This window comes from Gopherus evgoodei, unplaced genomic scaffold (assembly GCF_007399415.2).
Source record: "Gopherus evgoodei ecotype Sinaloan lineage unplaced genomic scaffold, rGopEvg1_v1.p scaffold_38_arrow_ctg1, whole genome shotgun sequence".
Lineage (NCBI taxonomy): Eukaryota > Metazoa > Chordata > Testudines > Testudinidae > Gopherus > Gopherus evgoodei.
In genome coordinates, this window is record NW_022060059.1 from 2,818,652 (window position 1) to 2,831,989 (window position 13,338).

The window sequence follows — 13,338 nt, forward strand, 5'->3', positions numbered from 1 at the left end:
TGTCTCTGGGACACTGACACACAGGGGCATTATACAGGCAGTGGAGACAGTGGCGTAGCCAGGTTTTAAGTGTAGGGGGGGCAAACATAAAAAAGGCGCCCGCCTTGGCTCCTCCTCTGGCCATGCCCCCAACTCCTCCCGTTTCCCCCCCAGATTAATCCTGGGGCCGGCTCAGGACTCCTGCGGGCTTCCCGGGGGTGCAGATACCTCCCCCATTCCCCCCCCCCCCAGTCCCAGGAGAGTCTCTCCTGCCCAGCGCGCTCTGCAGGTATTCCCCGCTGGGCTGTGCCGCCTGGCCCCACCCGCAGGGTCCGAGGGTCCAGTCCCCCCTGCCCCAGGCTCCTGCGCCATGCCAGGGCCCCCTATACAGGCAGCACGGCCTGTGCCCCTGCCCTGCGGGCCCAGACCCAGGGAGCCTCTCACCCAGAACTCTCAGTGCAAGGCATCGGACCCCCCCCACTCACCTTCCGTCCTGCGCCGCCGCCTGTCCCCAGCCTGCTCCCGGCACTCGGTGTGCTCTGCACGGGGCTTGCCAGCCAGGCAGCCTTAAAGGTGCAGGGGCCCATTCACCTCCCTCCGCCCGCCACATGAGCAAGGGGTGGGGAGCGCTTGGCCGCTGAGCCCTGAGCCACCACCGCAGAAGGTGGCTGTGGCGATGTTGGGGCCGCGCTGAGCATGGAGTGTGATGGCCGAGGAGCCGGCCCCCTCTCTCCTCCGGCTGTGCCTGCCGCCCCCCTATGGCTCCTCGGGCCGTGCTGCTGCCAGCGCCGGCCCGGCAGACACCACTTTTTGAAAACATGCTGAGGGGAAGTGGCTGCTTCCCCTGAACCCTGCTAGCTACGCTACTGAGTGGAGAGCAATGGAGTTTGGAATCAGGCATTGGATCACATCTGCTTCAACCATGCTTTGTCAACAGCTCTTTGCTGAATACATGGAGACATGTGGGAGCTGATCGTAGCTCCCACCCTAACTGTGGCCCCAGAGACACACACCCCATGACATTCACCCTGGTGCAGAGAGCCAGCACAAAGCACTACACCTCTGTCCCACTGAAGCCCATATGCTGTGACTGTGCGATGAGCTTGGGTCTGGGGCTTCACAAGCTGCTCCATATCTCCCCTCACACACTTGCAAAGAGAGGTGGTCACTGTGATAGATGGGGAGCTGCTCTGCAATAACAGCTGGACACTGGAATTTGACCTGGTTATTGGGATATTTAGCATATGACTGTATTGGGGTTCAGTGTGAAGAAACAAGCTGGAAGGGAAGCATAGCTCAAGATATGACACTCCTCAGAAAACACTTGAGGGGTGTTACAGGACAATGGCAGAGCCATAGGCTTGAGGAGCTGGCTTGTCCTCTGGCTGCGCCATCCAAAATGGTTTTAGCAAAGAGGCCAAAGTCCAGGAACACAGGCACTCTGGCTGGTTTAAAGTGGAGCTGGTCAGGATAACCAGACTGACACAGGAACTTTGGCGAGTCTAAGATGTTGGGCCAGCCTGGTGTCCCACCAGGAGCTAGCACAGAGTTAGTTAAGAGAAACATAGGTGTGAGTGTTTGTTGTTTTAAAGCCTTTTTTCTCTTATGCCTTGTTTCTACTATGAGAACAACTACCACACTGTTTTAAGAAGGCTGTTTGGTCATTATATTCACTACTGGTCACAGACTCCCAAAGGCACCAACTGCAGGTGACGAACCAGTAAGCCCAGTGGGTACGCAGGATACTGTAGCCCTAGGGCCTAGTCTTGTACAGTAGTGGCTGGGTGCATAGTATAGACACTGCATGCTCAGCTAGCATGGGTCTAAATAGCAGTTTAGATGGTGAGGCACAGCTTAGGTGAGTAAAGCAGAGAGCCCTACATGCCTGAACCCCCTACACACCCAAGCAGTGTCTCCCATGCCCACACTAGTATGTTTAGCAGTGTAGGGTCCCACTGCCTGCCCAATGCCAGCAATGGAAAGCTCTTGCAGCAGGGAAAGGCTCTGGCAGGGTGGTGTGCAAGAAGCACTTAGATTCTTTCCCTACTGCCTTCCCCCTGCCAGCGCCTTCCACTGCTGCTTGTAGCAACGTACTGGAGTGACAAATGTGGATACCAGGGCTGCCCGGGGCGGGGGGAGGGAGGGGAAGAAGCAAGTAAGGCACAGCGCCCCCCACAAGAATATAGTATTCGATAGTATTGCAACTTTATTTTTATGGAAGGGGCCCCCAAAATTGCTTTGTTCCAGGCCCCCTGAATCCTCTGGGCAGCGCTGGTGGATACAGCCTGCTTTCACTATGGTGAGTAATTACACATGCAGTGCCTGTACTCGACATGCTACCATGAGTGTAGACAAGGGCTAAGAGAGGGAAAACTGGAATTCCATCCCAGGAGAGGTAAAGGCATGAGAACTGAGTGTGCACTCAGAGAGACCAGAATGGGACAGAGATACACCCAGCCCTATAACCATGACAGTCTACAAGATATTGGGATGCTTTGGGGTTCAATCCAGACAGGTAAGGGGCTGTGTCACTGCCTGCCTTGTAATCCTGGCTGCCTCTTTCCTGTGCAGCTTTGGTTCAGAGCCTGGATATAAAGAACCTGCTTACAGCACCCTGACTTCATCGAGGCTTCCATCAGCCAGCTTACTTCTTGCAGGGTGACGACAGCCTTTCCAGCCCTGAATTGTCCCCAAACTGTCTTCCCTGGAGTGTTGAGTTCACTGCTCCTAAAGAGATAGCACACAGCAGACTGTTAGGTTATCTGTGGTTAACACACCCTTCCCATCGCTTGCTTACAGTAAAAGTAAAACAAATTTAGTAACAAATGGACACAAGTGTAAGTGATACCAAGTGGCAGGAATAAGGATAGAAATGGTTACAAACAAACACAAGTGAAATACACTACAGATGCCGCCCAGGTTATGCAAACCCAATTTATGCAAATCCGCACTTACGGAAAAAGTTCCATAAGCTAGAAAAGACGGTTACTCACCTTTGTAACTGTTGTTCTTCGAGATGTGTTGCTCATATCCATTCCAATTAGGTGTGCGAGCGCCGCGTGCATGTTCGTTGGAAGATTTTCTACCCTAGCAACACCCGGCGGGTCGGCTGGGCGCCCCCTGGCGTGGCGCCGCTATGGCACCGAATATATACCCCTGCCGACCTGTCTGCTCCTCAGTTCCTTCTTGCCGGCTACTCCGACAGTGGGGAAGGAGGGCGGGTTTTGGAATGGACATGAGCAACACATCTTGAAGAAAAGACGGTTACTCACCTTTGTAACTGTTGTTCTTCGAGATGTGTTGCTCATATCCATTCCAGTAGGTGTGTGCGTGCCGCGTGCATGTTCGTCGGAGACTTTTACCCTAGCAACACTCGGTGGGCCGGCAGGGCGCCCCCTGGAGTGGTGCCGCTATGGCACCGGTTATATACCCCTGCCGGCCCGCCGCTCCTCAGTTCCTTCTTGCCGGCTACTCCGACAGTGGGGAAGGAGGGTGGGTGTGGAATGGATATGAGCAACACATCTCGAAGAACAACAGTTACAAAGGTGAGTAACTGTCTTTTCTTCTTTGAGTGCTTGCTCATATCCATTCCAGTAGGTGATTCCCAAGCCTTACCTAGGCGGTGGGGTCGGAGTGAGATGTTGCGGAGTGCAGAACTGCTGAGCCAAAGGCGGCATCGTCTCTAGATTGGGTCACGAGCGCTTAGTGAGAAGTGAACGTATGCACTGACGACCAGGTAGCTGCGCGGCATATCTCCTGGATGGGAATGTGCGCCAGGAAGGCGGTCGAGGAGGCTTGAGCACGGGTAGAGTGAGCGGTGAGACGGCCAATCGGGACGTGGGCCAAGTCAAAGCACGTCCGGATACAGGACGTTACCCATGATGAGTGCCTCTGAGCCGATATAGGCATACCTTTCATATGCTCCGCCACCGCTATAAATAACTGGGGCGAGCGCCTGAAGGGCTTTGTCCTCTGGGATGTAAAAGGCGAGGGCTCAATGGACATCAAGGGTGTGAAGCTGTTGGTCCCTGCTTGATGCGAGCGGCTTCGGGAAGAAGACCGGTAGGAAGATATCCTGATTAATGTGGAAGGCTGAGAGCACCTTGGGGAGGAAAGCCGGATGCGGGCACAACTGCACCTTGTCTTTGTGGAAGATCGTATACGGGGGGTCCGCCATCAAAGCACGGAGCTCCGAAACCCGCCTGGCCGAAGTGATAGCCACCAGGAAGGCCGTCTTCCAGGACAGGTACAGCAACGAGCAAGTGGCCAAGGGCTCAAAGGATGGGGCTGTGAGCTGAGCCAGAACAAGGTTGAGATCCCAGGTAGGGGAAGGAGGCTTAACCGGTGGGTATAGGCGCTCCAAGCCCTTAAGGAATCTCGAAACCATCGGGTGAGGGAAGATGGAACTGTTCGACTCCCTTTGATGGAAGGTGGAGATGGTGGCTAAATGCACCCTTATTGACGAGAGTGCCAAACCTTGTTCCTTGAGGTACCACAAGTATTCCAGGATAAGAGGGATCGAAACGGCCTCTGGAACTAGGGAACGTTGTGCACACCAAAGAGAAAACCGCTTCCACTTGGAGAGGTATGTCGTCCTCGTGGAGGGTTTCCTGCTTCCCAAAAGGACCTGTTGGACCTGGGCAGAGCAGCGGAGCTCGGATTGGTTCAGCCAGACAGTAGCCACGCCGTCAGGTGTAGGGACTGCAGGTCTGGATGGTGAAGCCTGCCGAAGTCCTGCGTTATAAGATCCGGGCAGAGTGGCAGTGGTATCGGGGTCGTTAGGGATAGGTCGAGCAGCATGGGATACCAGTGTTGCCTCGGCCATGCGGGGGCTATCAGTATCAGTCTGGCCCTGTCCCTGCGGAGCTTGAGCAGGACTCTGTGCACTAGGGGAAAGGGTGGAAAGGCACAGAGAAGATATCCCTTCCAGGGGATCAGGAACGCGTCCGAGAGAGAGCCCCGGGAGCGGCCTTGAAGGGAGCAGAATACCTGGCATTTCCTGTTTTCCCTGGAGGCAAATAGGTCTATCTGGGGAAAGCCCCACTTCCGGAATACAGAAAGAAGGATGTCTGGACAGATGGACCATTCGCGGGACAGGAAGGATCTGCTCAGGCGATCTGCAAGAGAGTTCTGGACTCCCGGAAGGAAGGAGGCTACGAGGTCTATCGAACGGGCTATACAGAAGTCCCACAGTCGCATCGCCTCTTGGCAAAGGGGAGAAGACCGTGTGCCCCCCTGTTTGTTTATGTAATACATGGCCGTTGTGTTGTCCGTGAAAATCGCAACACAACGGCCCTGTAGATGGTGTTGGAAGGCTTGGCATGCCAAGCAGACCGCGCTCAGTTTGCAAACATTGATATGCAGCGCCAGCTCTTGCGAGGACCAAAGGCCCTGGGTGTGAAGGTGCCCTAAGTGTGCACCCCAGCCCAGGGATGAAGCGTCCGTCGTTAATGACACTGAAGGCTGTGGTGGGTGGAACAGGCGACCGGCACACACCAGGGAAGGTGTCAGCCACCAGTTGAGGGAGTCCAGGGTTTTTGTTGGGACTGTGACTACCATGTCCAGGGCATCCCTGCGCGGACGATAAACCAAGGCAAGCCAAGTCTGGAGAGGGCGCATGCGTAGTCTTGCTTGCTTTGTCACGAAAGTGCACGCTGCCATGCGGCCGAGTAGGATGACGGTGGTATGGACAGAGGTTGTTGGGAAGGCTTGTAGCCTCTGGATGAGAGAGACTATAGCCTGGAACCTCTGTGGAGGTAGACTGGCCGTTGCAAGATTCGAGTCCAGCATGGCCCCGATGAATTCTATCCTCTGCGTAGGAAGCAGAATGGACTTGTCTAGGTTGAGGATCAGACCTAGATGGGAAAATAGGTCCTTGATGACGCTTACGTGTGCGGCAACCTGAGCCTCGGAGGTCCCTCGAATAAGCCAGTCGTCGAGATACGGGAAAACGTGAACTCGATGGCGGCGGAGGTAGGCGGCGACTACTGCCATACACTTTGTGAATACTTGAGGGTCCGAGGAGAGGCCAAAGGGAAGGACCGCAAATTGGTAGTGGTGGCGGTTTATCACGAAGCGAAGGAACCTTCTGTGTGGGGGGTAAATTGCAATATGAAAATATGCGTCCCTCATGTCGAGAGCAGCGTACCAATCTCCGGGATCCAAGGAGGGTATAATGTTTCCCAGGGATACCATGCGGAACTTGAACTTCGTGATGAACTTGTTCAGAGCTCGCAGGTCCAGGATGGGCCAGAGGCCCCCTTTCGCTTTGGAATTAGGAAGTACCTGGAATAGAACCCTCTTCCCCTTAGGTGCTCTGGAACCTCCTCTATAGCTCCCAACGCAAGGAGCTTCGAAACCTCCTGCAGAAGGAGTTGCTCGTGAGAGGGGTCCCTGAAGAGGGACGGGGAGGGAAGGTGGGAAGGAGGGGACGAAATAAACTGAAGGCGGTAACCACACTCAACCGTGCTGAGAACCCATCGGTCCGATGTTATCTGGGACCATGCAGGGAAGAATGTGGCAAGGCGGTTGGAGAACTGAAAAGGATCCTGGGAGGTAATTGGTACAGTGCTCCTGAGCGCACCCTCAAAAGTTTGGCTTCGGTCCCGCCGGTGGTTTGGCGGGTCCGGAGTTGTTACCCCCTTGCGGGCCCGATTGGCGTCTGCGGGAGTTACGGCCTCTCCTTCTGGAGAAGTCCTGTCTTGGCCGAGGCGGGGGATAATGGCGCTGAGGTTGAGGGTGGAAAGGTCGCCTCTGGGTCTGTGGCGTATGCATGTCGAGGGACCGCATGATCACGCGGTTATCCTTCAAACTTTGGAGGCGTGGATCTGTCTTTTGGGAGAACAGGCCTTGACCATCAAATGGTAGGTCCTGTATAGTGTATTGCAGCTCTGGTGGTAGACCGGATGCCTGCAACCACGATATGCACCTCATGGCGATCCCTGAGGCGACTGTTCTAGCTGCCGAATCAGCGGCATCTAGCGAGGCCTGGAGGGAGGTTCGAGCCACCTTTTTCCCCTCCTCCAGGAGAGCCGAGAACTCCTGGTGGGAATCCTGCGGGACTAGTTCGAGAAACTTCCCAACCGACTACCATGTGTTATAATTGTATCTACTCAGGAGGGCTTGCTGATTCGCCACTCTGAGCTGGAGGCCCCCCGCAGAGTAGATCTTCCTTCCCAACAAGTCCATGCGCCTGGCTTCCCTCAATTTAGGCGCAGGGGCTTGTTGGCCATGGCGCTCTCGCTCGTTAACGGATTCAACCACTAACAAACAAGGGGGAGGGTGTACGTACAGGTACTCGTACCTCTTGGATGGGACCATATATTTGCACTCAACCCCTTTGGCTGTAGGTGGAACGGAAGCCGGGGTTTGCCAGATTGTATCCGCTCGAGCCTGTAGGGTACGAATAAAGGGGAGGGCAACCCTTGTCAGGGCCTCCGCTGACAGAATGGTGACCACTGGGTCTTCCACCTCAGGAACTTCCTCCACGGGCAGGTTTATATTAAGAGCGACCCGGTGAAGGAGGTCCTGGTGCGAGCGGAGGTCAATTGGTGGCGGTCCAGATGTGGACGTCCCCGCTACTGCCTCGTCTGGTGACGAAGAGGAGGAGACCCCACGGACCACTGGGTCCTGAAGCGAGTCGTGATCGTGGGACATCCTGGGTTGGGTCTTGCACATCCGAGCCCAGCGCTGGGAGATGTTCTGCATCCTCTGGAGGGGGTTTGCTCATCGTGGCCTCTGGCACCCTATGCTCAGAGGGCATTGAGCGCGGCGGTGGATGTGGGGCACCTTGGCTCTGATGGTAAGCCCAAGGAGTCCAAAAGGACCACTGCTGAGGGTCCTGCTGGTTGTCGGAGTCCCCATACGACGCCGATCCGGCATGAGAGGAGACTGATGGTGGATGAGATGGCCATGGCGGTGCGGAGACCCCAAAGTGATGGTGCCTGCGTCTGATGGAACCGTCCCAACACAGTGCCGGGGAGCGGTGCCGCGACCCTCTACGGTGCCGAGATTGCGACCGGGACCTGCGACCAGCTTGGTGCCGGGAGGTCGACCGGTGCCGGGAGCCGTAGTGTCGAGAACGGCTGCGAGAAGCCCGGTACCGTGAGTGATGACGGGACCTGGAACGGTGCCGGTAGTGTCTGGACGGCGACCGGGACCTCGAGCGGTACCGCAAGTACGACTGGTACCGCGACGGGGAGTGGTACCGGGACTGCGAGCGGCCGCATGATTGAGAACGATGGTGGGACCATGAGTGTCTACAGGACCTGGATCGGGACCGAGAGTGACGAAGTCCCATGTTACCGGGCGAAGAAGGTCTGACAAGGGCTGGCTTGCCTGTGGATTGGAGGACCCGCACCAGCGGTGCCAGGGGTCGAGGCAGCTCAGGCTCCGTTAGCGCGATCAGGTCCCGTGCCACGGAGAACACCTCCGGAGTGGAGGGCACGACAAGCTCAACCGCAGCCCGCGCCGGGGAGCTGGTATGCACCGGACTCGACGGCTTGTCTGGGGCCGGAGTCAACGGTGCGGCGGAAGTTGATGTCGTGGCAGACGGCAGTGCCAGGCGGTCCGGTCTGGCTAAGCGCTCTGACTGCGGCGCAGGCACGGCCGCCGCAGGAGGCTTGCGCTTCTTGCTCGTAGGTGACTTTGAGCGGTGCTTGGTAGAAGCCGGTGCTGGAGAAGGCTGGTGACTCGGAGTCTTCCCTGAGGTATGCTCCGGTGCCGATGAAGCGGCTGATCTCGGTGCCGGTGCCGGTGCCGGTGCCAAGGAGTGGGGAGTCAGCGCTGCCTCCATCAGCAGCTGCCTGAGGCGAACGTCCTGCTCTTTTTTGGTTCGGGGCTTAAAGGCCTTACAAATCCGGCACTTGTCTGTCAGATGGGCCTCGCCCAAGCACTTAAGGCAGGCTTTGTGCGGGTCACCAGTGGGCATCGGCCGACGACAGACCGCACACGGCTTGAAGCCCGGTGAGCCGGGCATGGGCCGTCACCGGGGTCGGGGAAGGGGCTAACCCCCAATCCCGTCAAACTATCTACACTACACAAACTGAACTACTAAATACACTAACTAACTACAATTAAACGAACTATATACAATAAGAGAAGATGAGTGAATTGCTAGGGAGGTAGAGAACAGCATGCTGCGCTCCACAGTTCCAACGTCTGACACGGGCGGTAAGAAGGAACCGAGGAGCGGCGGGCCGGCAGGGGTATATAACCAGCACCATAGCAGCGCCACTCCAGGGGGCGCCCTGCCGGCCCACCGAGTGTTGCTAGGGTAAAAGTCTCCGAAGAACGTGCACGCGGCGCGCGCACACCTACTGGAATGGATATGAGCAAGCACTCGAAGAAGAACAACAGTTACAAAGGTGAGTAACAGTCTTTTCTTCTTCGAGTGCTTGCTCATGTCCGTTCCAATTAGGTGAATCCCAAGCCTTACCTAGGCGGTGGGGTCGGAGTGAGAAACTGCAGAATGCAAAACTGCTAAGCCGAAGGCTGCATCATCTCTGGAGGTGCCTGCGCTCTCTGGTGCCGACGAGGCACTTCTCCCCGGCGCAGACTGTGCGGCACTTGGTGCTGAAGACGGAGGAGTGAGGGCTGCCTCCATTAGGAGCTGCTTAAGATGAAAGTCCCGCTCCCTTTTTTGTCCGTGGCTTAAAAGACTTGTAAATCTGGCACTTATCTGTAAGATGGGATTCCCCTAGGCACTTTAGGCAGGAGTCATGGGGGTCTCCTGTTGGCATCAACTGCCGGCAGGCCGAGCACGGTTTGAAGCCCGGTGAACCAGGCATGGGCCTGGGCACTGGGAGAGGGGAAGGGGCTAATCCCTAACCCTCTGAACTATATACACTAACTAGGTTTACAAAAGGTTATTAAAAGTATTAACTACAACTATAAAACTATAAAACTATATACACAATAGTACTAGAATGAGTGAATAGCTAGGGAAGTGGAGATCAGCTAAACCGCGCTCCACTGTTCTAATGACCGACACGGGCGGTAAGAAGGAACTGAGGAGCGGACGGGTCGGCAGGGGTATATATTCGGTGCCATAGCGGCGCCACGCCAGGGGGCACCCAGCCAACCCGCCGGGTGTTGCTAGGGTAGAAAATCTTCCGACAAATGTGCATGCGGTGCGCGCACACCTAATTGGAATGGATATGAGCAAGCACTCGAAGAAGAAATAGGGTGTTGGGTTTTTTTGGCATAATGGTCAGGTATACATTTCTGACACGCAAAATTCGAGTTACGCAAGGTGTTCCGGAATGGAACGCTTGCATAAATCGGGGGAGTCTGTACTAAGGCTGAAACTCAATTTAACAAACTGGAGTGTTTTGTTCATAGAAGGTGTCTCATCATAGTCATTCTTCCTGCACAGCTGGCTAGTCCTTAGCCAGGATCCAAAACAGAGGTCAAAATGCTTGGTTTCCTTGTTTCCCTAGGTGAAGGATAACTCAGGGGTTCTCTCTCGTTTCTTTTTATAGTCCAGTAAACTGCTGAAATGTATTTGAAAAGTAAGCCCAAAGTTTCTCTCTTCTGCTGTAGTGTAGATGCCATGCTATCTTCTCCTCTCCTTGGTAGCTTTGTTTACCTTACATATAAGTGTACCTTCATCGTCTCTGCCAGATGACCAGGTTGATCAGACAAGCAAAGTCATAATCCTTTGTCTAAGTCAGACAGGGCTTACGCATTGCTTGTCAAACAGTTTAAGAACATAATTCTAGCATATTTATAATTCTGGACACACGATTTTTGGACCAGCATGTTACCTTTTTGTATGATACCTACAGGACGCCTTTTAGAGAGCATATTATAACAACAGTGTGTTAGGTGTAGTGAGCATGACAGGCCTCACAAGAGTTGCTGTCAGAGCAGTGAACCACCAGTGGGCCTGTGTGTCACAATCACATGTGGGAAGGGATACCTTTACAAGACAACCCCTCTATTAAGATGCGGTCCTTGCTATGAAGCAGTCTGAGAACCTCTGTTAAGCTTTGGTCCTTTCCTGGTTTCCTGTTGAAGGAAGGCTGTCCTAACGTGGCTTGGAGAGGGGACAGTGTGCCAAAAGAGAGGTGCTTTACTGCCAATAAGCTAAGAAATGAAGATCTAGTTTTCTAGCTCTCCTGTTTCTTCCTCATGCCCATTGCACAAATCAGTGCTTCTCATCCTTGCCCTGAATGTTATTGCTCTTCAGTGTGGTATGTATCTTTTGCTGGGCTCAGAGTGTGTTTACTTTTACTGAGATTTCATGTCCCTTTGCTTTTTAAAAGCTCACAGGCAATTGAGCGGGTCATCATTATTTCTGAATTGCGTGAGCACTGACATCAAAAAGTGTTTCTGGGAGTCGCCACTGCTATCAATCTTCCACTCGCACTTCAGCAGTGCAGGATCATCAGTTAGCAAGAAACTGATTAAATATCAAGCTCCACATACATCCTCTGCCTATAAAACCATTTTAAAGGCAGGAGGGGAACTAGCTGGCATTGGGTGTTCTGTGTTTTTGATTCCTTCTGCTTTGTTTACTAGGAAAACAGAGATCCAGACCCTGCCAGTAGGTTCTGGCTGGATTGAGGAGGACAGGTCATGCTCCACCATTCAGGACAAAAACTCTTTCTTGTGTAGACTGATTGTTATCTGTCCAAGATCTTGCCTCTCCCTCCTTGCAGAGTTGCTGAGAAGGAATTCACCCTAAACAGCTCGACACCACAGCTCAGGAATAGTGGACGTTGATTGGAAGCTGCCCTGACTAATGGCCAGTGAGAGGGCTCAGATAAAATGTCCACTCTATTTGGCTATCAGAGCAGTGCAACTCCCCTCACAGCTGCAAGAATTCTTCTGATTGGAGGGGATTCTACCTGAGCACAAAGCAGCACCAAAGGACCCAGAGGATTTAAAAGACAGCCCAAAATACAGCTACTAGCCCTGCCTGAAAAAATAATCCGACTCTTACTTGGGAAACTTGCACACCTGACTATGCCCTCCCAACTCTATGGGCCCCATTAAACACATGCTAACCCAGCTTCTCCTGCCAGTCAGTTATTCCCCCATGGCTTCCACATCTGCAATACCAAAACTCTGTATATGTGTCTCCTAGGGAGGGGATGATGTTCTAAAGGGCTGAGTGTTGCTTGGACTAAGCTTTGCCTTGTGGTCCTAAAACTGCTCCCCGTCTCCCTAGAGACTCTTTACAGTGTGGGGGAACAATCATAGGTCTCCACTTTTGTTTGTACAGTATGTTAGGGGGTGGGTTTGACTGAAAGTGAGGCTATGGCCTAGATGGAGGCCAGTACATTTCCTACTCAATGCTGCACACCTTGTCCCCAGTGAAGTTAAAATGTCATTGAGTTAAAGGGGCTATTAAATAAGGTATAAGCGAAGTTTCACTAACTAGTGAAGCATGGCAAAGACACTCGACAGACAGCTGCACTGGAATAGTGTGCATCAGTTGTGTCAGCCACACACCCTTTGCTGGCTTCCCCACAGACCAAGATAAAACAATTATACAAGCAAAAAGCTGCCTTTGTGAATGAATCCCTGGGAAGGGACTATGGTTACTGGCAAAGGTGTTTTTCTTACTAACAACCAATTAGCTGCCCTAGCAGTCTAGGCACAATACAACATAGCATTAGACCAGGAGTCCAAGGTCAGGTACCACCTCTTGCACCTGTGCACACAGGTAAAGGGGATGGAGAGGGAGGCATGCTGCAGAGGAGCAAAAAGGGCACCTTGGTGTTTGGGCGAGAGGGAGAATCCTCCTAACTCTTCATCCCTTAAACAATATTAATAAAATAGCAGAGATGTCATGAATCTGTGGAATGAACTGATCTCTGGAGAGAACAGAGTTTGAAAACAATGAGCTCAGTGATCGTTCCTATTGCAGAGAAGTACTGTAATCATTACAGTCAGCAGAGCATCATGGGTATTGAACTAGGGCCTTGTCTACACTACACAGCTTTGTCGGCAAAAGGCAGCTTTTTCAGCAAAACAGAAGAGGTATACACACTGCAATGCCACTTTTGGTGACAAAACTTTTCAGTTGGCGGATTTGTTCACCTCAGAGATTCACCATGTGGGTCAGGGAACAGCCCAGAGACCTTCCCCCCCCCGGTAGATGCCATAGTCCAGGTCAATTTCTCCTGTGTCTGATCAGAAGTTGGGAGGTTCGGGGGGAACCTGGGCCCGCCCTCTACTCCGAGTTCCAGCAAGTTCCTGCTTGTTCTGGAACTGCCCCTGTTACCTTACCCAGGGAAAACAGATCTATTTAATCTGGGACTAATATATCTGCCTTTTAACACTGTCCTGTATCTATCTGGCCTGCTATTAATCATACTTCTGTGTATTGTTCCTTGTGCTTCTGCAGAT

The 13,338-nt window shown here is 53.5% G+C and overlaps 1 protein-coding gene across 1 annotated transcript in view; it reads right to left on the bottom strand.

The window, feature by feature from the left end:
- Window positions 1-2,313: 2,313 nt before the first annotated feature.
- The window catches only part of TBC1D24 (TBC1 domain family member 24), a 110,249-nt gene continuing 99,224 nt past the window's right edge, over window positions 2,314-13,338 (bottom strand). Inside the window, exon 9 of the transcript XR_003998167.1 lies at window positions 2,314-2,706. The gene's annotated coding sequence lies outside the window, so the exon portion shown is untranslated. The remainder of the gene's footprint in view (window positions 2,707-13,338) is intronic.